Source organism: Doryrhamphus excisus, chromosome 5, assembly GCF_030265055.1.
Source record: "Doryrhamphus excisus isolate RoL2022-K1 chromosome 5, RoL_Dexc_1.0, whole genome shotgun sequence".
NCBI classification, from domain to species: domain Eukaryota; kingdom Metazoa; phylum Chordata; class Actinopteri; order Syngnathiformes; family Syngnathidae; genus Doryrhamphus; species Doryrhamphus excisus.
The window spans coordinates 23,814,300-23,839,779 of record NC_080470.1 but is presented as its reverse complement, the minus strand read 5'-3'; the positions used below and the strand labels follow the sequence as shown (position 1 = coordinate 23,839,779).

General features: G+C 43.2%; 1 long non-coding RNA gene across 1 annotated transcript; it reads right to left on the bottom strand.

Annotated features, from left to right (window-relative positions):
• LOC131129753 (uncharacterized) lies at window positions 1-22,876 on the bottom strand. Its single transcript, XR_009129885.1, has 3 exons — window positions 22,587-22,876; window positions 10,825-10,942; window positions 1-717 (listed from the first exon to the last, which is right to left on the bottom strand). It is a non-coding gene; the product is annotated as an uncharacterized LOC131129753 (long non-coding RNA).
• Window positions 22,877-25,480: the final 2,604 nt, after the last annotated feature.

The following is a 25,480-nucleotide window of genomic DNA, read 5'->3' as shown; positions in this document are numbered from 1 at the left end:
TATCTAGGTAGGGGGCATTTGTGTTCTGCCTCTTGTCAAATACACAGAAAAGAAATGCTATATTGGCACATGTACTAAATGTTTTTTGTTGTTATTTTGCCGAACTTATTTGGAGGTTGCCAAGTTTGAGGGTTTGGCAAAAGTGTACTTCACCATAGTCCCCGCTGGGGAGAGCATGTCCACTGATTGTGTATTGGAATGATGGGGAAAGTCCAGATGTCCTGTGGACTACATGGTGGTCATCTGTATGTCTTGTGATGCCCGGTGCTGACTATAATGTTAGACAGTGTAGACTAATGTAACGTCTGTGGTTGGATAAGCATACATAGGCATTGTGGACAGTTTGGTTCAAGGAATCGGTAGAGGTTAGCCTGCAGAATGCATTGGAGTGTGTGTGTGTGTGTGTGTGTGTGTGTGTGTGTGTGTGTGCAGTGTTCTATTTTAAAGCTTGATAGCCACATCTGGGTCTGCTACTTACCAATGGCAAAGGGGCCTCACCCTGCAGTTGATCCTGGCCAGTATTTAAAGCAGCGATCAAAGCTGTACAAACCAATTGTCATCACGCTTCTCCGCGGGGAATTGTGAAGTACATTAATGCTCCTTCTTTGGGAAATAATTGTGCCACTCTGTGACTTCATTATGGTCTCCTGGCTCTTTCAAAAGATGTTCTCTCTGGAGGTTGAAAGCCACATCGCTGGCAGACAGCATCCCAGGGGGCTGAATGAATAAAAAAAGAGAGATTATAATGAGATTGAGTTAGCCATGACCACAATCGGGCTTTTCATTATTCCGCTGGCTGGAGAGGGAGGGAATGAAGGAGGGAGGGGGAGCCAGGGATTGATGGAAAAAAGGCCGACATGAAAAAATGTGTTGTTGCCAAAGCCTCACTCGCCATCTGCTGCGGGGGTCCAATGCTAGGCCGCCGCTATGAAAGCAGCCCGGTCCCACAGGAGGACGCGCCATTAAAAGTGCAAACCAATAGACGTAAAAGACATGGGACACTTGATATGGACAAGATGGAATAAATCTGCTGTTAGCCACTCGGCTACATCTCTCCACATCACACAACCTCAACGGGGCAAATATTTAAGTTTCATGTCATGAAACATATAATTTCATCTATTTGATATTAATATCACGTTGATAGAAAGTGAATAACAATCATGATACATTTTCAGTAAATTAATGAGTAATTATTATTGAAGGGATGGTACCAAAATTGTTGGGACCAAATCCTACGTTGGTCACCGTTGATGCATTACACTGCTGATTGGGATGTCATACAACTCGATATTTCAAAAAATCTGAAATATCTTTTCAAGTATTCCAGTGGGTTACCATTAATTATATCAGAGAATTGTCTCGCCAAATTCTCATAAACTACAACATATTTCTAATACAGCACACACACACACACACACACCCACCCCACATTTTGTGGTTACAGTTGGTAGAAGTTTGCAGTGTAAAAGTGTACTTTGTTGGCTTTTGGATATGTTTGTCCATCATTGTGTTATGGAGCAGCACCACATCTTGCCGGAGGGGGTGGATCATGGCTCAAGCAGCTACATTTTGGACATACTGTCTGAGCATGCTCCCCAGAGTGCCCAACCGTGGGCAAGTTTTTACACCAAATAAAAATAAAAATACACTCACAGTCTACTTCATTAGGTACACAGAGGGTGAAGTCCCAAATCAAGTTGTAAAGTTTGGAGAAAAATGTTGTAGTGTTATTTGTACGATTCTTACCATTATTAGAGCCCTCTAGACATAAAATGGCACCCCTATAGTCACTTTTACACTTATATTACACAATATAGTAGATATAATCAGACAAAATAAGCCACTTAGGACACAAATAAGCCTCTTGCCAAGTGAAAAAGTTGTGATGTTCCAGAAAATGATGTCATGTTGCTCAAACAAATACATAATATTTACAGGAAAAAAATAGCAAAGCAAATGAAAAATCAATAAAAGTGGTAATTGAATCAGAGTACAAAATGTGTATTAAAAAGTATTCATACTTGGTAATGTCTCCGACTGTTGTGTTTATATTTGTGACATGAATCGATTTGAATCATTAGGACTTTATTCTTGTAAGTTTATCATGTTATTGTATATTCATAAGGAGTGGTGTTAAAAAAATAAAAACGATAGTATTGCTACTGTTTTTAAAGACGGGTAGTTCAGTATGTCGGTTAGTGTCAGCACACCATTGATCAGGACCCGTCCTTTGGCCTGTTGTTGACAAGTGCCACACACTATAAAAATCAATAGCTTTCCATTATATGCTTGTGTGGTGTCACTGGCCCGTCAATGATGGCGTTACAGCGCCACTACACGGGTGACACTGGGCCGCACCCCGTGGCCGCCGTGACACCGGGGGAACATGCTGACAGGCGGCGGGAACAAGTCGCAACACGCATTTGCACTTCAAGCACACGTCCGAGGAGGAAAGGGGGCGGCACATGTCCGGGAGGTGGGGGGTGCAGAGGGGGGGTAAAGCTACTGTCTGACTGACTGCTTTTATCCTGACATCAATTATTCACTTCCATGCGGCTTGAGGAGAGTCAGTGGCAGTGATTTTTGCAACAAAAAAAAAAAAAGGGGAGGGCGGGGGGGTTGTCCACTCTGGGCCGCCCGCCTCGTGGTCACCGCCCCTGCTGGCCGATCCATCAAATGTAACGCGTGCTCGCAAATGAGCATTTGGGGAGCGTCGCCCTTATGAGCGAGTGTCTATTGACAGACCAAGGACGACGTCATGAAATCTATTTATTTTGACAAGGATCAAATGTGCTTCACGCCAACCTCTTGGCCTCCCCCCAAAAAACTATTGTTCTCTTCCTGTCAAAACCATTTATTTTTGTTTGTGTGCATTTAATGATCTGCTGTCTCATGACTCACACTAGAATTTCATCCTTTATTCTCTTATTGGACAGCTCCAGCAGCAGGGAAGTGTATTTATTTCAATATCTACACTTTATCACACACTTTTATCCCCCCCATCTCAGAAAATATACTCTCCTATTTTTTGCCAATTTTTTTTGTGAAAATTGAGATAGTATAAAATGTTTGAGGAAATATATGCAATGATTAAAAAAATGAAATATATAAAATCAGTAATTCAAAAAATAAATTATAGGAGAGAAACAAAAAAATATATTATGATATAGAAAAATAATATTATGACAAAAAAATCTATATTATAATAACAATTAAAATAAATAGTAAACAAATACAATAAAATAAGAATATAAATTTAAAAATAAAATGTGCAAAAACCTAATCCCATAATTCCACTGACAATAAAAAAAATGACTAAAAATGAGCCAAAACTCAACTAGATAATTATAGGTATAATTAGGTACGTATAATAATCGTTTGCTTGCAGTGGCGCTCCAAATGTCTCAAATTAGAAGGGCTTCTCTTGTGTAACACCCCCTTTAGGCCACTCTCCACATTTTCAATTGGATTTAGGCCTGGGCTTTGGCTGCTATGTTCCAAAATGGCCACATTTGAATGCAGAAACGTGTTTGTTCTCACAGCAACCCCCCCCCCCTCCCCTCGTGCTGCCTTCACGATGCATATTTCCTCCAGTGTGCAGCCAGTGGAGGCCGTAATGACTTGGGAATTCAGGTTAATATGTTGACAAGGTTTAACAACAGCGGGTCATGTCGCACAACACGCATGGCTGCCTGCGTTCACTTGAGCAGCTGACAGGTTCTAATCACGCTGCCCTGCAGGCAAGACCTTTTTTTTTAATCAGCGACCAGCCAGACGCTTCAAATTACAACATGATTACAGTCAAAGTTGCTCTAATTGTTTCGGCTAATTGGGATGACACGGCTCGCTTACATGAGCTGCTGTCACACACACACACATACACATACACGCACACATACACACATTGCACACACAATGTTTCTGTTGAGGAAAGAGAAGGTGGTGTGACCCCTTCATTGGGTGCACAATCTAATGAGATTAATATAACGTTGACTTTTGATTGACCTTCAGACAGGTATTTAACAGTATGTTTATTATTGTGCTGACAAATTACATAAAAATGTGTTTTTCTAAAATTCAAAGGTCATTGATTTGGCAATTTGTCACATTTGTACAATTAAATAAATGTATATTATTGGTATATATTAAGTGTAAAATGGTTATCATGGGAAATGCACCATTCCTAGTGTTACAATATTAAAGACAATAAAGATTGTGTTTATTTCTTCCATCATGGCTGCAAGCTACGTGTCACTGACAGTAAGGACATAAATAACGGGACAAACAAGAGGAAGTCCACTCGTGGTGTCCTCAGGCTATATATGTGCTTGTTTGGCTATTAATGAGAGTGGGCGGCTGTTGTAGGTGCACGTGATGCGGGCTGGTCAGGGAGCAGCTGGCCTGCATCCCGCGGGCACGCGCTGACCTCTTTTAGCGCCGACGTCATCGCAGTGGACGCTTGATGAAACGAGAAGAATAACGCGTTGGAATTGGTCACTGAGAAATGACAGCGGAACCTCCAAAATGAAACTCATTTTAGTGCAATTTCAAGTCCAACCAAAAAAAAACTTGAGAGTTCAAATGCATCAATCTTGTGAGAAACACACACAGGGGTGTTTGGATTTTTCTTTTTTTATGTACCACTGATGGGAAAGAGTGATGCTAACCAGGGAACAGGAAATGGAACTTATCATAACAGGAAAATGGCCTGGAGGCTCAATATGTGCAGAATAGTCCAGCAATCATCCATCCGTCCATTCTTCCATCTGTCCATTTGTCCGTCAATCCATCCATTCTTTCATCCATCCATCCATCCATCCGTCTGTCCATCCATCCATCCATCCATCCATCCATCCTTCCTTCCATCTATCCATCCATCCATCCATCATCCAACCATCCGTTCATCCATCTATCCATCCATCATCCAACCATCCGTTCATCCATCCATCCATTCATTCATCCATCCATCAATCCGTCTGTCCATCCATCCATCCTTCCTTCCTTCCTTCCTTCCTTCCATCTATCCATCCATCCATCCATCCATCCATCCATCCATCCATCCATCATCCAACCATCCATCCATTCATCCATCCATCATCCAACCATCCGTTCATCCATCCATTCATCCATCCGTCCATCCATCCATCCATCATCCATCCATCCATCCATCCATCCATCCATCATCCAACCATCCGTTCATTCATCCATTCATTCATTCATTTACCCGTCCATCCATCCATCCATCCATCCATCCATCCATCCATCCATCCATCCATCCATCCATCCATCCATCATCCAACCATTCGTTCATCCATCCATTAATTCATTCATCCATCCGTCCGTCCATCCATCCATCCATCCATCCATCCATCCATCCGTTCATCCATTCATTCATTCGTTCATCCATCCGTCCATCCATCCATCCATCCATCCATCCATCTATCCATGGACTGGTCGCCAGCCAATTGTAGTGCAAAACAAGTCATTAAATATAGATGCTTTATACAGTACATAATATAACCAAGCTATAACCAATACTAAAATGGTATACACTGGTTATACACAACAATAGAATAGGATTTAGTGGCATTTCATGAACGAGAACATTGATTGCAATCCTTATTAAGTGCTTCAAAAAACATTTTCAAAAGGCTGCCCACACACACACACAAACTCACATACATTATGTTACCTGTGTCACACATGGCTTTAATATTATTTTTAGGAGCATTGAATGCAGGTACGTATATCTTTTAGATGAAGGCCTTTTACCTTCAGTACATTCACTTCCATACTTCCAGTAATACTGTATATCACGGCAATATAGGTGACTGATACACTGGCAAAGTTTGAGTAGTTTTAGTTTCATTTAGTTTTGCTTAACGGCTTGGAGTTTTCCCCGTTTTAATGTGGTTTTGTGTTCACTTTTTCATTTCACTTTAAAAACTGTTGTCATACCTCGGTTGGTATCCTTTTTTTTTAGTATAAGCTCAAATGCGTGACTCTACAGGTATTTTTTCATATCAACACATTGATTTGTGATATGTGTTGTATGGTCCATGTTGCCCAGCGATACTATATGTACACAACGTGACATCGATCATGTCGTCTCTCATCAATAGGACGGTGGGTTCATGTTTCATTGCATGTTTACTTTAGCTTTGAAAGCAGCATGGGTTTAGAAGTCAACCGATGCCAATGTTCCACGTTGGAGGTTCTGATGCACGGTGCTTGCTTCCATTCGTGCATGAATTGCCAAGCCGGGGGATGCTGTTCTTTTCAAGCTAGCTGTTGCACGACACAATTACTTGTCCTGATCGTTTCTAATCGATCGTTCAAGGACGAGGAGCCGGCGTAGAATAACAATATGAAGCAGTTTTAATTGTGTCGGTGTGCGGGTGTGTGTGACGACGTGAAGATTTGTGGCAAAGTGACAGATGAAAGGCGAGCAGGAAGTGCAGCAAACAGGCAACAAGCGTCGCTACAAAGACACGCACGCACCTTTGAGAGCGTCGTTTGTTTTATTGCGCCATTCCCCGCCTTGTGTCTGCTGTCTGTTTGCGGTGGAATACGGCAGGCAGGGGAAGCAAAAAGGGGGGGTTACAAGGGAACATGGCCTGTTTAAAAAGCAAACATGCAGATGAGATGGCAGCGTGACAAGACTTCATGTCTCCACCATGGAAGAACACAACGTTTACACAATAAATGCAAATAATGAGCAGCATCAACAAGACTGACTGAAGGCTGCACAACAACAACAACAAGACGAGCAGCCCACGGGTGGCACCGCCGTGCTTTATTTAGACGTCGCACAAAAGCTTGAAATGTCCCGTAATGTGATAAACGTGAATCTGACGGATTTGGAGCACAAAACAAATATTTTGTCTATTTCCTGAAACAGCGAGGCGATACACGTGGGACGAAGCGGGGAAGATTTTTGTTGATGCTCACGTATTTATTTTGCTGTCTTATTGCAGTAAAGCACATAGGAAGAAGAAATAATCATAATAGTATTTCCGTTTCACAAGAATAAAGTTACGATATTACAATTTTGAATTCATAATTTGAGAAAAAAATGGCAATATTTTTTGTAATCAAAAACGACATTTTAAAATAATTATAGTACATATTAATGAATATAACACATAAAATAAAATATATAAAATGAATATAAATAAATATACACACAGATTACATCATTACCACAATAATAATATGAAGCATAAAATAAATTATATGTATATATTCTAATAAAATAATATTATATTAAACATAAATACAATTGTAATATTCTAAAATAATAATTTTACATTCTGCTTAATATTTTATACAATATTTTGCTGATGGAAAAAAGTAATATCAATAAAAAAATGTCTCGAGATATTTTTTGGGAACAAAAAACAACATTTTGAAATAATTGTACACAATAATTATAATAATACGATACACAAATGATAAACAATAACTATGCAATTAATTGAATGTGTAAAATAATACAAACAGTTACATAGATAAATATAAATGATTATGAAATAACAATAATAAGAATTAAATATAATATTAGAAATAATCTTTTTGTTAAGTCTAATATTCTACACAAATACATTTAAAAGATATAAAGAAAATAATATTAATATTAATATTGAGATAAAAAAATCCAAATATTATGGGAATTAATTTATAATTTTACCAGAATAAAAAATAAAAGTGTAATTTAGCTGTAATGGCATCAATAATAAACGGTGAGTAATAACAGCAATAATCTTTGTTCTTTATGTGTCACACTTTCCAGTGAGCACTTGCTTGGTTGGGCCTGAATATCAAACGTTGTTGGTCCTTCCAAGGTTGATGCGAGCAGCGGCCCGGCGAGGGGCGGGTGCGGGAGGGGTGCGGGAGGGGTGCGGGCTGGTGGGCGTGGGAGAACAAATAAAGCAGTGAGTGAACAGAGTGCGGATGAACGGATGATTAGCATGCTGCCAAAGGTGTCTTACTTAGCATTTAGATAACCATCCACGCTGAGGAGCCCGCTTCAAAGTTGAACTCACTTTTGGGCGATGGGGGGGGGATTAATTCTCTCCCCTGCATGCTTCATTGAATCTCTCATTACCAAAGTTTGTCTGTAGTTGTGTTAGATGTGATTGAAGATTACAGCATTTAGCAAATCTTGCTTTTCCGTGCACGCTGGCGCCGCCGCCACTCGCTGGTCAATACCCTGACTTTTATCTGCCGTCTGCTTCATTTAAACTTAATCAAGTCCATCAATGAACTGGAACAGGCCCACGTCCTCTGGAACAATAGCTTTTGTTGGCTAATGCTTTGGTCTTATTCCCAGCCGGGTGGCGCTAAAGCTGAAATTACACTATGATGAACTATTTCAATCAATATGATAATGGAAATTGGCTGAGGTGACTCTTGGCGAGGCTTAAGGAGGCGGGCTAAAGCCGATGTGACATTAATACATACAACACCGCCCCCTCCCTCTTTATTGTCCCATCCTGTAGCTGACATTGACTGCAGCATATTGCCAAGCGGCTGCTACTTTAATGACCCGCCACCGCCGGGGGAACGCTCCAGTGGAAATGGCGGCGCGAGCCGACGCTCTCGTGCATTGTTTTGGCGGCTAAATTACCGTCGCCGCACATCATTCCCCGCAGCGGGCCCGCCGTGGCGTAGATCAATCTTTTGCGGCTCATTTGGACGTTTTGTCCTAGCGTGGCATCCAGCGGCCTGTTATGGCCGCCACTTCATCATATTTATACAGCCGCCAAAAGGCCCATTTCGGGAGCGCAAGCGAGGAAGGAAGGCACGGTCGCCATCTGTTGCTCGCTCGTAAATATGCCTCCTTTCCGGAACCATCCGGGAGCGACGGTGATGATCAACTGCCAAGCGCTATGACTTACCATAAAGCTGCTCATTTGAAAAGTTTCCCCTCAGCTAGTTATTGTCACTTTTATATCGGTGTGTGATTTATAGGACGCACAAACTTGTTTGCCTTCATTATCGCCCCCAAGCACCGCCGCTAATCAACGCAGACGTTTCCCCCTCAAAACACTCGTAATCTCCACAAAAAACAGTATAATCCTCATCATAATGTTCACAACACAGCAGCACACGTTCATGTTGACGCTCTTCGGACTGGCTGGCCGTGGACATAAACAAATTTGCTGACTTGGGGCGGGGGGCCCCCCCCCCCCATCAGAACTGTGACACCTAGCATGCTATGCTTATAGCTGTGGAGGTCTCTTGTGTCACATGGCCTGCTCATTAGCAAAGTGGTCTAAACAACAACTTGTTGCAGGGATGGACAAACAGATCCTGGACAATTTGGAAAGCAGCAGAAGATCCACTTGTTCTGACCTGATTTGCATGGTTCTTCCCCGGTGTCCAACGAGGAACTAGACGGGGAGATGGCGGTAGACTTGTCCGTGTTGTTGTACGGCTTCTTAACGCGGCATTCTTTGGAAATGACCAATGTTTTGTCGAGCTTTCCGTCGTTCTTTGGGAATCAGTAGTGTTTCCAAACATACTATTTAAATGTTGCTGCTTGCGTGTGAACGTCCATGCTGTTTTACTAGTAGTTGTATGCGCCTCACGGCTTCTGTCCGTATTCAATACAGAACGCCAAATAATGATGTTGCATTCATTGCACCTGGGGAACAGCATATGGGGTGAAGTTGAACATGAATAAAACGGCACTTGCATCGGATTTCACCAATATCCACAAACGCATCGCGATGAATCTAGATTTCACCCGTCAATTGCATCCATTCCCAGCTAATGAGCCGATGCACTCTCATTGCGCGCATGTGCATCGACGTATCGATTAAAATCGATTATTTTCCACACCCTCTAACAATGGGAAAAAAGGTATTTAAGAAGTCATAAACAGGTTTTGTTAGCTCCTCCTACTATGGAAATATGAATATAAATAAGAAATCCTACTTCACAGAAGTTCATTTATCGTGACATGCATCCATCTATCCATCCATTTTCTATACTGGTTATCCTCATTAGGGTCACAGGTGCATGCGGGAGCCTATCCCAACTGTCTTCGGGCGAGAGTTGGGGTACACCCTGGACTGGGCGCCAGCCAATCACAGGGCACATATAGACAAACAACCATTCACACTCACATTCATACCTATGTACAATTTGGAGTTGCCAATTAACCTAGCATGTTTTTGGAACGTGGGAGGAAACCGGAGTACCCGGAGAAAACTCACGCATGCACAGGGAGAACATGCAAACTCCACGCAGAGATGGAAGGTCTTCATGATCTCCTAACTGTTTGGCCTCCATGCTAACCACTCGTGTTTGCTCCACTACTTTTAATTAATTTTTTTTTAACAAAATATTTTTGTTTTCCTGTACCAATTTGGGTACCGTTACAGAACAATCACCGTTTTCTGGGGTTTTGACACAAACGGGTTCCAGTCTATTCACAAATATTTCACAGCAACATGGTGCTCTAGAAGTTCCTCTTTTTTTCTTATTCTTCCAATTCGCCCGGTGGTCTTCATGACCACCCTTGACTGCCACAAGCAGGGTCGTGACCCTTAGCTGTTCGCAAATATTGGCTCATTATCATGGAACAGATACCTGGTGGTGGTCTGAAGTCCATTTGATGCTCTAATTTGTTCCTCCACTGATGGTTGAATGTGTTCTTTTACTCACAATGAAGCATTTTAAAAAACAAAGCAGTGACGCTAACACTCATATTGCTAACACACATGCTGTTGATAAAACATGATAGTGAGTCTCCACGTTTGCCTGCCACAGCCAAAACATCTAAGTCAACCCGGAATCTAAAAATGTACCGACCTTTTTTAGTTGTCTTCTTTGCTGTTCACATGATGATGGAGGAGGAACATTTCATCTCGCCACAGAGCGTGAGTAGCTGCCATGTTTGATTGACACGCTGATGTTAACATGCGACTCCCTGGAAGAGGAAGGACAGAAATGTGAGAAGACGATGCAGGATGATGGAGCGACACCGCACGCTTAATAAAGCTTTTATGATGGACTCAGCTTGACCCTGGACCAGATTATTTCTATTTACATGATCTCCTATGCGAAAAAGAGTCAAGCAGTGTATCAAAAATGGACAAAATGTCTCGCTGCCGGAACTCCATACGTGCACTACTTCAGCATTGTACCTGCCTTCAAGCTAAAGTGCATAAAAGTGAAAAGATGTTCTTTTAGAAAGTACAACAGACGACTTAAAGCATGTAATAGCCTGCAGAGCCCCTGGAGCGCTTCAAAAGTTACACATTATAATTGCTAACTAGCACTAGCACGTCTATTTAAAATACCTCCTCTACTGTATCTATCTGTGAGTCACAGTTTTTGTTTGGCCTGCACTAGTATAAAAGTGAGGTTTTTTTTTTCCCTTTGATTTTTCCCACTGAAAACCTCACATCAGTCATCTTCACAATCATAACTAAAGAGAATTTATGCATCAAAATGAAAAGCTGATTATTATTTATTTTTTTTAAAACAACACAATTACATTGCTGATTGGTTCAAGTGTTTCTCTGCCAGCGTTCCAGCTTTGGGCCTTGGGCGGTGTCACATCAGAGCGGGGAGCGCCCGGCCTCGTCGTTCCCTCAGATGTGCGTCCAGTGCGTCCCCTCGCTCCTCAGCACGGCCACATGATGGAGGCGGCGCTGGCCGCGAGTAATGACCTGAGGGGCCACTTTGTGACAACCGGGGTCCAATAACGCCTGCAGCCATGGACAAAGAAGACCCCGGGGATCCATTTTTGAACACTTGGATGTTTTTCACCAAGGCTGAGAGTCATTTGTTTGTATTGTGGCCAATTGACTTCACCACACTGCAGGAAGCACACATTTATCTCCCACACGGGACACGCCTCCTGCTTAAATGTGCTTTATTCCTCTCAAATGTTGCAAAGTTTGTGCCTGCTCTGAAACTGTGCTGCAAACGTCCGCAGGCGGCGCTCCCTGGGATCAAAACAGCGTTATTGAGGTGCGCTAGGGAGCATGGAATCAGATCACAATGAAAGGCGTCTCCTAATAGGTTAATTGCAAGAGAAGCGGTGGGTCTTGGCCCGCAGAGCAGAGGAGGATTGTGGGAAGTGATGTCAAGCAACGTGCCGCCTGCAGGAGTCAAACGCTCCCCTCCCACAACATTCCACAATCAATTTCCCTCCTCGGGGTCTATGAACCTAAAGATTTGACCTCACAAGCTTTGCCCACCCCCCTAACAACCCCCACCAACATCCCCCGCACCTCAAAGAGCGGTTATTAGAACACACAGGAAGGATGCTGCCTAACATTTGCCTGCTCGATACCTTCATAAAAATGGTCTGATTACACCAAGTTTACACTGTTTTCCTGCAAATAAAACATCTTTTAGTGCAGGGGTCTCAAACACGCGGCCAAATGTGGCCCGCAGGACACTAGTTTGAGGCCCCTGCCTTGATATGAAAGTTTAAAGTTTGATATGGATGCTGCATGGTATCATGTACCCAGAAAAAATTATTACCTTTGATTAATGTTCATGTTAAAGGTTAAATAACTGTTAATAGTTATCCTCCCTATCCGTGTGGAAGTGGTAAGTTTTGGCTATTTAAGTTTAAAGGAAATAACTTGAAGGCTACCGTTTAGGTCGCTAGCGCTCTAGTTTGCGAGTTAGCATGTGTCTCAAGACCCTGCAGTTGCGCAATATGTTGTAAATAAAAAGAGTATAAATGTGACTATAGTCGTGTTTTGTCATGTCTACAGGGCTCTAATAATGCTTTGTTCATTTTAATCTGAAAAAATAATTTGTCTACCCACCAACTATATGTGGTTTCTTAAGTTTTGATTATTTGCCGTTTTATTATTATTATTATATTTATTTATTACTGATTGATTGATTTTCTTTATTCTTGATTTGTTTATTTATTTTTCATCTTATTTTGTGCAGAAAAATAAAAAATTAAGATATTTGAGAACAGTGGAATGTTTTATCAGAGCTTTTCTTGTAGAAAATTGGAACCAAAGCACTGAACAAGTTTGTATATTTTTCAGTTTTTAATAAATGCGTTTTTTTTTTTTTTTTTGAAAACCTGATGCGGCCCAGCCTTGCCCAGACCCTAGCTCCAGTGGCCCCCAGGTAAATTGAGTTTGAGACCCCTGTTTTAGAGGCTGATGTAATATAAAAGGGAATATTGGGAATGACATACTTTACAGTAAAAACAGTTGGCTTCAGTATTCACAATCGACAACAATAAAATCGAGTATAATTCGCTCACACAGAAGCTCATGAGTCTTTGCTACTGGCTCACCCTGGATTGGAGCTACTTGTTTTGGGGGAGCAACTGACCAAATGGTTACATTCATTCCATCAGATTTTCTTCCATATCACACATCACACTGACAGGTAAGTGACAGTCCCAATGAGGCCTAAGTGTATTGAGTAGTCATTTGATGAAGATGAGTAAACATTTACGTTTTAGATCCTGCTCTATAAAACAGGGCGGCTTTCACCGCGGGTGATATTGCGCCTTGCGCATGCGTGATTCATAGATGTGTGGAGTTCTACTGTGCTCTCGGTGTGCTGCAGGTGATGACAGCTGACGGCTTGGACATCACACATCTCAGCAGCACCCTCTGCTGCTCAGTGTGAACAGAAAGTGCATCTCAATACATGCTTTCACTTGTAAGTCCTCAAATACCAGAACGTTCTCCAACAACGCCAGAAAAAGTAGCTACATTTGTTAGTTGTTTTTGAGAAAATATGTCATTAAGAGGGAATTGGAATGTTGGCAGATTTCACTACAAAGTCGCCAAGTTGGTAACACTGGTTAGTGACCCTTTTTCCAGGTTCAAGAGGACACTTTATGAACTTTATAACCTGTTTTCTCATCAACTAGCCAATTACATATTACTGTAGTCTCTGCACATATACATATATACACTAATTGCACAAAATAAATTATTTATAGGTGGATTTTGTCAATTAGCCCAACATTGGCACACAATTATGGATTCCACTGCTATGATACTATCATTTTGAACACAAACAAAGTAGAAAAGCGCTCAGAGAGCCCAAACATCTGCCAAGCACAATAGTTGTCCCATATTATGATTCACACCAAAATAAAAATCCTACATTTTTTGTATCAGTTCTTGATATTTTGTAGAACCTGTTGGAAACTTATCCCGTATTTTTTCCAAGTACATTGACCATTTTGTGAGCGTTATATGCACAAAAATGCCAATAATGGCAATAACTCCTTCCTCCTTCAAAAATTCCTGGATCCAGAAAGTGATCCGCATTACCCCCAAAATTGTGTCAGTTCTTCTATATCCCATTTCCGACAATTCCTGAAAATTTCATTCAAATCCATTCACAACTTTTCACGTTATTTTGAACACAAACAAATAAATGCCAGGAAAAACATAACTTCAGTGCTGCACTTGTGCTTTAGACTGCGCTTAGTAGAGGTAATAAAGTTATTTTATTTTTAGAATATGCTGAGGGCCCAATAAAAATCCCTTTGCGGTATGTAAATCTCACCCAGGGAAAACTTTGAACACCCCTGATACAAACTATTGTACGTATATTGATTGGATATATAATTTTGCCATTTAAAAGAAACTACATTTCATCATATAGAGATTTAATACTTGACTGCTAGGTGATGTTGTCAATGATTATCGCAGCCCTCTACCATGTTTTTTGAGCTTTGAGGTCAGATCCCGAGGTCAGATTTTCTAGACACGGAATGAGGCTGCCATAGTTTAACGGTTCAGGTCATAAAAAGATGTATTCATTATATTTATGTCTGTAAAAGTCTTGCTTGCTAGCAGCTAGCGGTGCAAAAGAGGGGAAACGACATTGTAGATACTCGAGGGGGACGACCTGAATTAATGCGACTCAGCTGGTGCAGGTTACCTGAGGGGGGTCAATGGGTGTATGGAGGGAATTGTGCGCTTGAGGAGCGGGAAGGGAGCCAAAAGAGCGAGAGGAGACATTCTCAGCTCTATTGATTTTGTCGATCGCCTTAAATGAGGGGCACTGCAGGCCAAGGGCTGTCCTCTGCTGGATGGTAGACAGGAACATGCTGCATGGATTGAGAAGATACTTCCTTCCTAAATCCACCATATGGCATCTTGGGGCTGCATTTCTTTTTTTGCTTCATATGCAATCTTTGGGCACGGCGGTCTAGTGGTTAGCGAGCAGACCTCACAGCTAGGAGACCAGGGTTCAATTCCACCCTCGGCCATCTCTGTGTGGAGTTTGCATGTTCTCCCCGAGCATGCGTGGGTTTTCTCCGGGTACTCTGGTTTCTAGGTTAATTGGCCACTCCAAATTGTCCATAGGTATGAATGTGAGTGTGAATGGTTGTTTGTCTATATGTGCCCTGTGATTGGCTGGCGACCAGTCCAGGGTGTACCCCGCCTCTCGCCCAAAGACAGCTGGGATAGGCTTCAGATACCCCCCACGACGAAAAAGCGGTACAAAATGAATGAATGAATGAATGCAATCTTTGACTTTCCATATAGACTTGAGCTGCCATCGCAACTCATTCATGAATGTCGTGAAAACGTACAGGAAGCTTTCGAAATGGGATGGCCTTGGCAAAGAAGGTAAAGTTTATAGAGGAAAATGGGAGGGTTTACATGTATGGTATTTCTGTGCTTTGTTATTAATAGACATACAATACAGTAAACCTCGGATATATCGGACTCGGATATATCGGAAATTCGCTCACAAAAAGAACCAATTTTTCTGTAATGCATTTCCAATAAAAATTCATTGCATGTATCGGATTTTTTATAACGGATTTCGCCTATTTCGGACAAAATCTCCAGTCCCGTTCCAATGCATTTCCATGAAATTTCCCTCGCATATATCGGATGGCCGCATCGTGGCGCTCCGATTCGCCGAATCGTGACAGGCCGCTATACGACGTCATTTGCAGCGTTTGCAGCGTTGCCTGCGCGTCCAGGTACATTGGAAACATAGTCAAGGAAGTGCCTTTTTATAACGGATAAAATCCGATTCACGCATATACCGGATATAAATCCCATATATGCGTAAAACAGACATTTTCCGGTATACGCATACAACAGATTTCGCTTATATCGGACAAAACCAGTGGGAACAATTGAATCCGATATATCCGATGTTTACTGTATTACATGTTACAATTATATAATGGCAACTCTTAAGGGGGGTAAGTGCCAGATGTGTGGACTCGAGCCAATGTAAAGTAATAGATTTGCCAATTCTATTTGGTGAACTTGACTTGAGACTTGAGTAATGACTTGGAATTAAAGACTTGAGACATAGCTGAGACTTCCAATACACTGACTTTCTCCGATCTCTGGTAAGTGTCTGTGGTTGTAAAATGCAAAAAAAAAAAAGCAAAATGCAGTGTACTGTCAGTACAGGGATGTTGCACTCAACACGACCCAAATGGTGGTCAAGAATGGCCACTCACCACCCTCAATCATCAACACCGTGGTGACTTAGCGGAAAAGGAGAAACTACATTGAGTTCTTAAAAAGGAGAGAAGCAGGTAAGTCAAGTGTGCAATGACGGTAATGGATTTGGGACAACACTACACAGTCAAAATCAGGAATTAAGTACGCAGTCTACATATTATACTTAGCTGCTTATCATCTCCGCCTCCATCCCCGTGAGGCTGCTGGGCTGTAACATGGCATCCCGGGCAGCAGAGTGCTTTGCTGTCTCTTTACGAAAGTGTACTCAAACACGGCTTTAAGTAGAAAATGAATATCAGGATCTAATAAGCTGCTCAGCTGGATCACGAGGATGCTAATTTCCAAGCTGCTCTTCGGGCCTGTGAAGCAGCGTGGCGGTAAATCAAGCGACAATAATGACCGGGTGACGACCAGACGGAGCAACAGCAACAACAACAAGACGCCATCATGGCCGCTCATTAGATCCTGACGCAGGTAGATGTAGTTTTATTCCGCGAAAGCCTCCTGAGTTGAGGCTGCGAGTGCTTTGTAACATGTAGACGGCGGTGACGGCGGTGACGGCGGCGTGGGACGAGGGCTAAATAAGAAACGTCTAAAGTGCTTGTTTGGGGAGATTTAGCCGCTTTAGCTGCTAATTGCTGACAGAAGCTGTCAGATGCTAGGCATCAACTGATTCCTCCGTCAGGGCGGGATGGTTGGGCGGGGGACATGAAACAGCTTTTTTCTGTTGGAGGAGAGACGATATGATATCGGGCGCCTCCCCTTCCTGATATTTACCGAAAAGACAAAACAGAAAGGAAACAATGAGTGCCAGATTATGTCGATTCGCCATTGATTCTCTTGTTTGTTTGCTCGCAAATGTTTGCGAAACACGCTCACACACATAATGGCGGCGGTTCAGGAGGAGGGCGGACCTTTGGATCTGGCTCAAAGCTGGAGCCCCCCCCCCCACCATCCGTAATGAGGCTTTGATACTCTGGCAAATGAACAGTAATTAGACTGCGCCGCCGCTCAATATTCCCGTTAAGATTAGCGCACCAACACTGCGGCGTGGACCCTTGCAGATGGTGTTGAGGTGGTGGGGGAAGGGAAGTTAGGGGGTGGGGGTATGGGGGGGGGGATCAGGCAGCCAGGTCACCCGAGCCCAGCGAACCCTCTGAGGGGATTTTCTGGTTATTAGATCCTTGCCAGATCATGGGCCAATTATAAAGAAAAGTGTCAGTCAAGGCAAAGCAGTGGCATGATTAGCCACAAAGCAGGAAATCAGGTGAGCGTCTTTCTGCGGGTGCCTTTGATTTGCTAATAAGAGGGCCAGCTAGCGCAAGGGGGCCCGAGGTCGCCAGCTGTGGCCCCCTTTTTCGCTCCGACCTCACTGCACGTAGAGGAGGAAGACGTAAAGAATGGCCCTCGGGGGGGCTTGGAATGAGGCATAAGGAAAAATGAGAGCGCTCCGTGCTACCGCAGAGCTAAGCTAGTCATCAAGTAGCTACTTTGCAGCGACAGAGGCCAAACGATGCTTAATTAGCGTTAATAGTTTTAAAAAATCTCTACTTTCACTTACTCTGCTGAAGAAAAGCAAGCTCTGTGTTCCTAATTTAGCGGCTGGCCTGACACGGCGGGGGCGTGGCCGCAAGGGGAAGGTGGTGGCGCGGGGGGCCGACAGGAGAGCGCGGTACCGGCGCTATAATGAAGCGGGTCCAGACAACGGCCATGACAGCCGTGGCAGGTGATGCATGGGGCCCATGCTAATTCCTCAACCCCCCCAAGTGATGGATCCTGAAATCTTGACCACACATCCCATTAGCCCCCGTCTGTGACAGCAGGATAAAGATATTAAAAAAAGAAGTTGAGGCGTGGGGAGGGAGGGGATGGGGATGCATGGTGCAAGTTAAGGTGGGGGTGGGGGCGGGGGGGTCGGTGTATAGTCAGTCAAAAGCGCACACCTTGCGAGTCCTCTGCAATACTTTCAGCAGCAAAGTTATTGATGACTTAACCTCGGGGGTGCGGCTTGCGGCTGATGGATACTGGGCCCGGCCGGGTTCCCCCGCCCCTCCCCAGTGAGGAGCAGCAGGATAACAAGGCAGGCGGTGAATCACCTGCACACAGCAGGTAAAAATAGACGCTGACACGCTCGCTGCTCCGACATTCCCAAAGACTTCCTGTGTAAATAGATTAGTCCATTGAAGGGGCTCGTCTCAGCACTCTTTATTAGGCCGCCCCCCTACCCCTGCTGGCCCTCCTCCCTGGAAGGAGGAGCTAGGAGCGCTCAGGTGTGTTTACCATAAATCTTTTGTCTTCCCCGTTCAGGATATGGCAAGTTCCTGACAACTTTTTGTGCAAAATACAAACGACGCGGCCTGGAAGCAAGCAGGCAGGCCAAGAATGGCGGCTGGTGGGGGGGCGTTTCTACCTCCGCCTTGACAAATAGCCATGGCGGAAGTAGCGGGGGGAAAGCGTGGAGAGGTTACGCTGACAGACAAGGAGCACAATTATCACGCCGTGATGAAGGAGCGGTGGCGAGCGCCACGTCGCACCGTTAATTACCGTCCTTTTTTTCCCTCGCCGGCCGGCTCTAATGTGAGGGGGGAAAAACACGGCGTGACAAGTGTGTAAAAGAGCAAGCACTAAATTACTGTCAGGAAAAATAAACGCAGGACGACGCGGTCCTGCCGGTGATTTACGGGGGCAATTAGTCACCGCCCCGTGGAGATGCTGAGGACAGCAGTGCGGCGGCGGCGGTAGTGCCTTGAAAAGAAAGTGGGAGAATGTTCTCTGGGTGACCTTTAAGTGGCAGAGGGCTTTTATCCAACTTTGCCTCCCAAATAAATCAACGTCGCGTACTTCAAAGCCATGTTTTACATGTACGCCTTGAACGTGTATGATACGGAGAGGATTTGGGTCAGCTGCGATTGTTTTATGCCGAAGCAAGCAAGTCTATCATATTTGGTGTCACATGATCCATCAAGCGTCAAAGCTAGCGCTAAATATGTTAAAGAGTCACGTCGGGGAGCGTCCTATCTTTAAAAGTCACATGGGAGGCAGTCGCGTGTCCGTCACACTTGCCGCTTGCCATTCCTCACTTGTCCAAAAAAGCTGCTGGAAAATAAGCGGGACGGCCCGGGAATACAGGCACTGACTGATGGGCAATGGCGGCTGACAGGTGGCGTCGAGTCATCTTTGGTAGTTTCATTTGTGAACAAACGTGACGCTGCTGTCGTTTTCCAAACTTCATGGCTATTTTCATGTTAGCAGCCTGACAAGCCGCACGAAGAAAGACTGTTCTTCTCACTTCAAAGAAAAGACACATATAGACAATATACGACAATAGAAACGATATGAATCCAGCCTACAATATACATATGAATTAACCCTATGCATGTTGTAGTTGCTGCAACACGCCAATGGCAACGTAACATCTTCATCTCCATGGCGGCAAATAAATTACACGTCTTACAAGTATTACTGAAGGACGACGAGGAAAGCTACCATGCTAACGCTAAGCTAGGTCGAGCATAACGCACCGAAACAACAAAATAATAAGTGCTCTGTGCACATTATAGAAAATCAACACCAGAATAGAATAATAAGAGTTGAGAGTCGGGGTGTCCAAACTTTTTTCCACCGAGGGCCACAAAGTGAAAAATGAAAGGATGCAAGGGACGCTTTTTTTTTAAACCAACACACGAAGACAGCTGGCAGTAGAAAATGAATGAATGAATGTCGAAATTATCTGAGCTTTGTGATATAAGTGACAAATAAGCGTATTTCAACTTTCAACTAAGTCAACTTTGCCCTCTTTTTCTTCTATTTCTATTTCTTATATATTCTTCATAAACTTTCTTTCTTCTCGTAATATTATGACATTATTCCCATAATGTTTTGACTTCTCCCCAATCTAATTTCCCCAAAACTACATCTTCAACGTAATCTTTAATTTACATTTCTGTCATATTTCACTTCTGTGTCACTTATTTTTCCTCATAATGTTATGAGTTTATCTTTGCAAAAAGAGCACCACATTTTTCTCTTAAAATTTTGACTTTATTATCATAAAATTGGTAACATTTTCATTTCTGCTGATTGTTTTTTTTTTTTCCAACTATTCGAACTTTCTCCTAAATTTTGTTCTGGTAATTATGACTTCAATCCCATCATCTCTTAACATTATAACTTTTCCAACCCAACAACCAAATTTCTTTTCAAATAATTACTTATTATTCATTTTTGTTTAATGACATTAGGGCTATTTAAAAAGTATCTTTAATATTTTTAATTTATACTCCTAAAATGGCATTTTCCCCTCATATTATGAATTTATTCTCGCAAAATGTTTACTTTTTTCTTATTAGAACACCACTTTTTTTCCTCTTAAAGCGGACCTATTATGCTCATTTTTCTACCCTTTGTATTGCGTTGTAGTCAGTTACACAATAACCAGCATAGAAAACTTTTTAGATCTTCTAGAATCTGCACCTATTCCACTTTCCTTTGATTTGTGCTTCCTGCCAAAACGGCCTGTTTTAATTTATTCCACCCACGGCCCACCTCTGGGCATGCTCACTCCCCTGTGATTGTTCACGCGGCCAAAGTGCGTCCTAACTATGAACCATATAAGGAAGTCCGCCCCTCTGTGAACAATTTTACCACGCCTTTTCAAACCGGGCGTTTTGAGCCATTCCAAACTTCTTTCAGGGCTCACTTCCAAATGCGCAAAACTCAGTATCTGAAACTTTGGCATCATTTAACACGAGAAGACAACATTCTAACAACCTTAAATGGTCAGAAAACTCAAAAAAGCATGATCGGTACCTTAAAATTTCAAATTCTGGTAAAAAGTTATTTTTTTGTTTCAACTTTGGCCTTGTAAATTTTCTTCTCATAGTTATTTAGTCCCATTATATTTTGACTTTATTTTCATAGCTTTATTTTTTTTCCCACAACCTAATTTTTCAAAAATTACTTTGTGTTTTTTTCATGATATTTGGCTATTTAAAAAAAACTTGCATGACGCTGGCTCACCTTCTAATGTCTTTCTTCATCACGAGCAAACCATGGCAACTAAAGAGAGAATAGGAGTGTTACTGAACTAATTGATTTGTTCTATCTGTCCCTTTTATTGCAAATGTTAAGAAGGCGTTTATGAATGTGGTCCTCTGAGTGAGTCGTATTCACAGGAAATCATGTACTAAAAGCTGACCACCACACCAAAGCTGTGTCGCAGCGCATGTAAATGTGCCGTGTCATGCTTGGACATATTCAGATTGAGCATTCACACATGTCTGGTAGGATGCTAACAATGCCGCCGGCAAGCTGAGCATCATGGGCAGCCAGATAGGAAGTGGGAGGAGGAGGAAGGAAGCGGGGGACGGGCTTGGGGGGCTTGGCTTCTCCAGGCCATACAAATCCAGTCGGGGCAAAATGAGTGGGCTCGCTGGTTTCCAGGTCAGCGGCCTTGAGCATGCTTGGTTACAACCGCCTTGCCTGTTCTTATTGGGAAAGGTGCCACGAGACGGCGTGGCGAAGGCTCCTGAAGTGGAGAGAATCTAACCGGGAGACCACCATATGCATGTCCACTAGACCACTGCGCCCCTCGGCGCCTCGTCCTTCCTGCGCATCCCCCACCTTTCTTCTGATGCTAACACCACAATATAAGCACTACTATCGGACTACCTGGAGCAGTCAGCCTCAAGCAAGCACCATGACCCCCAACCTCATGACCCCCCCCCCAGGACTACACAATGTGAGGTTTACGGTGAGGAAGAAACAGCTGAAGAACAATCAAGTACAGCAGATAGATAAATACAAAAGAAGCCAATCTGTCAATGATTAGCCAATCACAAGGGCGTCGTCCTAATAGACACGTCATTCTTCACACATTTGTGTGAATTGGTCTTATTTGGGCTTATTGGTTGGGAGGAACAGCAGCAAGCTGCCAGCCTTGTCAGAATACAACTAAACACACATCAAGCAGTAGATGAGAGTTTTATCAAACTTTTCAATCAACTGTGGATCTATATGTTAGAGTTTTTTAATGTATTTCTGTGAGAGCCATATAAATGTATCATAAGCTTCTCCATGTATTCTAGCGAATTTGAGCAAATTAACAATTAAAATGCTCCTTACCATTAATGTAACTCCTGGTTTTGCTGATGGCTTTGTAGTCCGGTTGATACATGGTGGAGGTTAAGCTTCATGCAGGCGTTGAGGCTTCACATGACTTCGCATCATGATGAGCAGTCCTTGCTGACAGAGACATATTTAGACATATTTTATTCATCTGATTATCTTGTCTTTATCAAAAAAAAAACATCAACATGCAAATGGCTTTCCATTCGTCACTATTGCACTGAGTTTGTTGCTGGCTAGCTTGCAATTTGGAAGGTGTCTCTTGGCATGCCTTCTTCCGACTGATGCTAATTTAGATGCTAATGTAGTGTATCAAATTTGACCGTTTCGTCGATGATACTTATCACTGCATATTAAGACACACCACAGAGGCAAATTTCTCTGTCCATTCATGTTGAAATGTACGCTACTTCTTTTCTTTTTCTTTCTTTTTGCCACCTTCTTTGACTAAAGTGTTTTTCGCTAGCTAGGCGAGAAGTTCACAAGCTCTTGACTACTCAATTACCTGGTAGGCTACCGCGCTAGCCAGTTATCATCGTATATTGGCGTCTGACCGGAAACTACCGGAAGGAGAGCCATTGCTGGTAGAACATGGATTATATTTGAACTCTTTTTTTAAGACAGGAAACAGGTTGAGACACCAACTGACAACACAGGTTCATTAGCATTAGCTTGTTATGATGTTATGTCACATGTTATGCTAGCTAAGCTAAGAGCCACTGACTCCATAGCATCTGGACACAAACTAAGTTAGCCATACCGTCTGCAGAGCACATTCTTCCACTTGGCTTTAGTTTTTTTCTGTTTGAAGTCTTTTTAAAATGCGAGTGTGTGTGATAAAACGGACAGCAAGGAGGCTCCATGATCAATATGGGCCAAACGGGGGAAGGCCAAGCGTAATAAATAAGACCATAACAAGCCTTCCTAACGAGAACGCTCCCGCTGTATGAATCCCGGCTAATAATCTCAGCCAGCCGCGGGATGACAAAGTGCCGGCGCCGGGCAACACCTGTGCAATTAAGGCGTCCCATTCTTTCGCACGTAGACATTCATTTCAGCTTTCGGCCTTTCTAAAGGCCCGATGAGCGCGCCAATAATCTAGCCTACTTGACTTCGTGTCCAGCTGAAACAGAACGTCTAATTAGGTAAAGGTAATTAATTAAAGATAAACGCAGCTAATCAGGGCCGGTTAGTGAGCCTGCTTTCCCGACGTCTCATTGGCTGCTGATTGGTGTTAGGAGAATATGTCTTAATGAGGACGGCAATGAAGCTTTCAGCCAAGGAGTCATTTTTCTGAAATAAACATGATTACATCTATCGGGGTTACATGTGTAATTTCAACATTTCATGATTTTATTAGCCCCTGAAGGTCGCAGTACACAAAACCAAACAATTACCGGGATCTCTGATAAAACATCTAATGGCAGAATTTTAGAGTGTGAAAGCGGGTTAGGGTCCACTCTGTGTCGTTTTTAGTTGATTTTAGCTCTGTGTGAATTTTTTGTTGGCTTTTTTTTTAGCTTTGTGTGTAAGTTGTGGGAAGTGTCATTGATTGTTTCATCCTTTTTAATATTGTGGTTACACTCTGACCACGTTTCCATGCACACACTAGTCCTGAAAACTTTTGAGACAAGTAAACCCAACCGAACCCTATGCCAATTCCGAATCAAGGTCATCGGGAGCTGAAAGTCGTGGCTCGTCAAGCGCTAACAAGAAACTTCATGAACCTCCGGAATGATGAGGCGGATCCAAACTCTGAAAACGTCATGTCGCTATAACAACAACAACAACAAAGATGTTTGTGGTGTTTCCACATGGCAGTCGCTAACAAGAAGTCGGATTAGGAAAAGCAGGGTTTGAAGTCTGTGCCCCAGACGGCAAACATGTAAGAATCGGTAATTAGAATATGAAAGGTGTGGCGCTAACCTGGAATGTTTGCACGCACAAGACTTCCACGCGTACAACACAGCCCCAGCGCCTTTCCACTCGTGTACCTATCATGTCCAATATTCCCGCCAATAGACACGGGAGCGAGCGCGTGTCTGAAAATGGGAATTTAATGGTTATTGTAATGAATGTTGACTCTGCGGATCAAAAAAATGCGGGAGGGGTGCGGGGGAGGCGTTTGTTTAGATGCTTCGGCGAGGAGCGATGATTTGGGGAAATTTTTTTTTTTGCTCGTACGCTTGGGAGCCGCACGCTACAAGGAGGCGGGGCGCTCCCTCGACACGCATCATTAGAAGGTTCTTTTCTTTTTTTTCGAGCGACAAGCAGGCTATTTGGCTGTCATTGGGATTGTTTGAAGAGAATATGTTCTCCCTTCAGACTCCAGGGAACTCCGCATCGGCTACGAGTGCATCAGCCGTGAGCAGTTGACACGGCTCTTATGCATTTGTCAATATCACGGCGAGGAGGTGGGCCCCGGCGTCCAAATTGGGGACTTTGACAGCGCCGCTTTGCTGGAATGCGACTTGACCTTTGACTGAGTGTGTCACTCTTTTGGCTAACCTCCTTTTTTTCTCGCTAATTTGATCGCTTTTATTTATCTTAACTGACAAATGGAATGGGGATACAAGCGCTGCCAGCCATAAAGGAAAGAAAGTGTCACAGCGGAGACGGAGCTGAGGAGTGAAGCGGCACATGTGCCGACATGATGGACTGTCACACGTTCCATAATGTGGCGGCCATCGCTGCTCGCACAAAGTAGATCCTCATTATAACGTTTCCCTGAGGGCCAGCGTGGCTCCGGTCTCTGCGGCGGACATCTTCATACGCCGTTCACTCTGAGCTTCTGCTTCATTTATGCCATGGCGGACTGGCTCGTGCTCAAAAAGCGGCGGGCGGGTCACATGTGATTTCCAGCCGGAGACAAGATGGCAACGGCGCTTCGG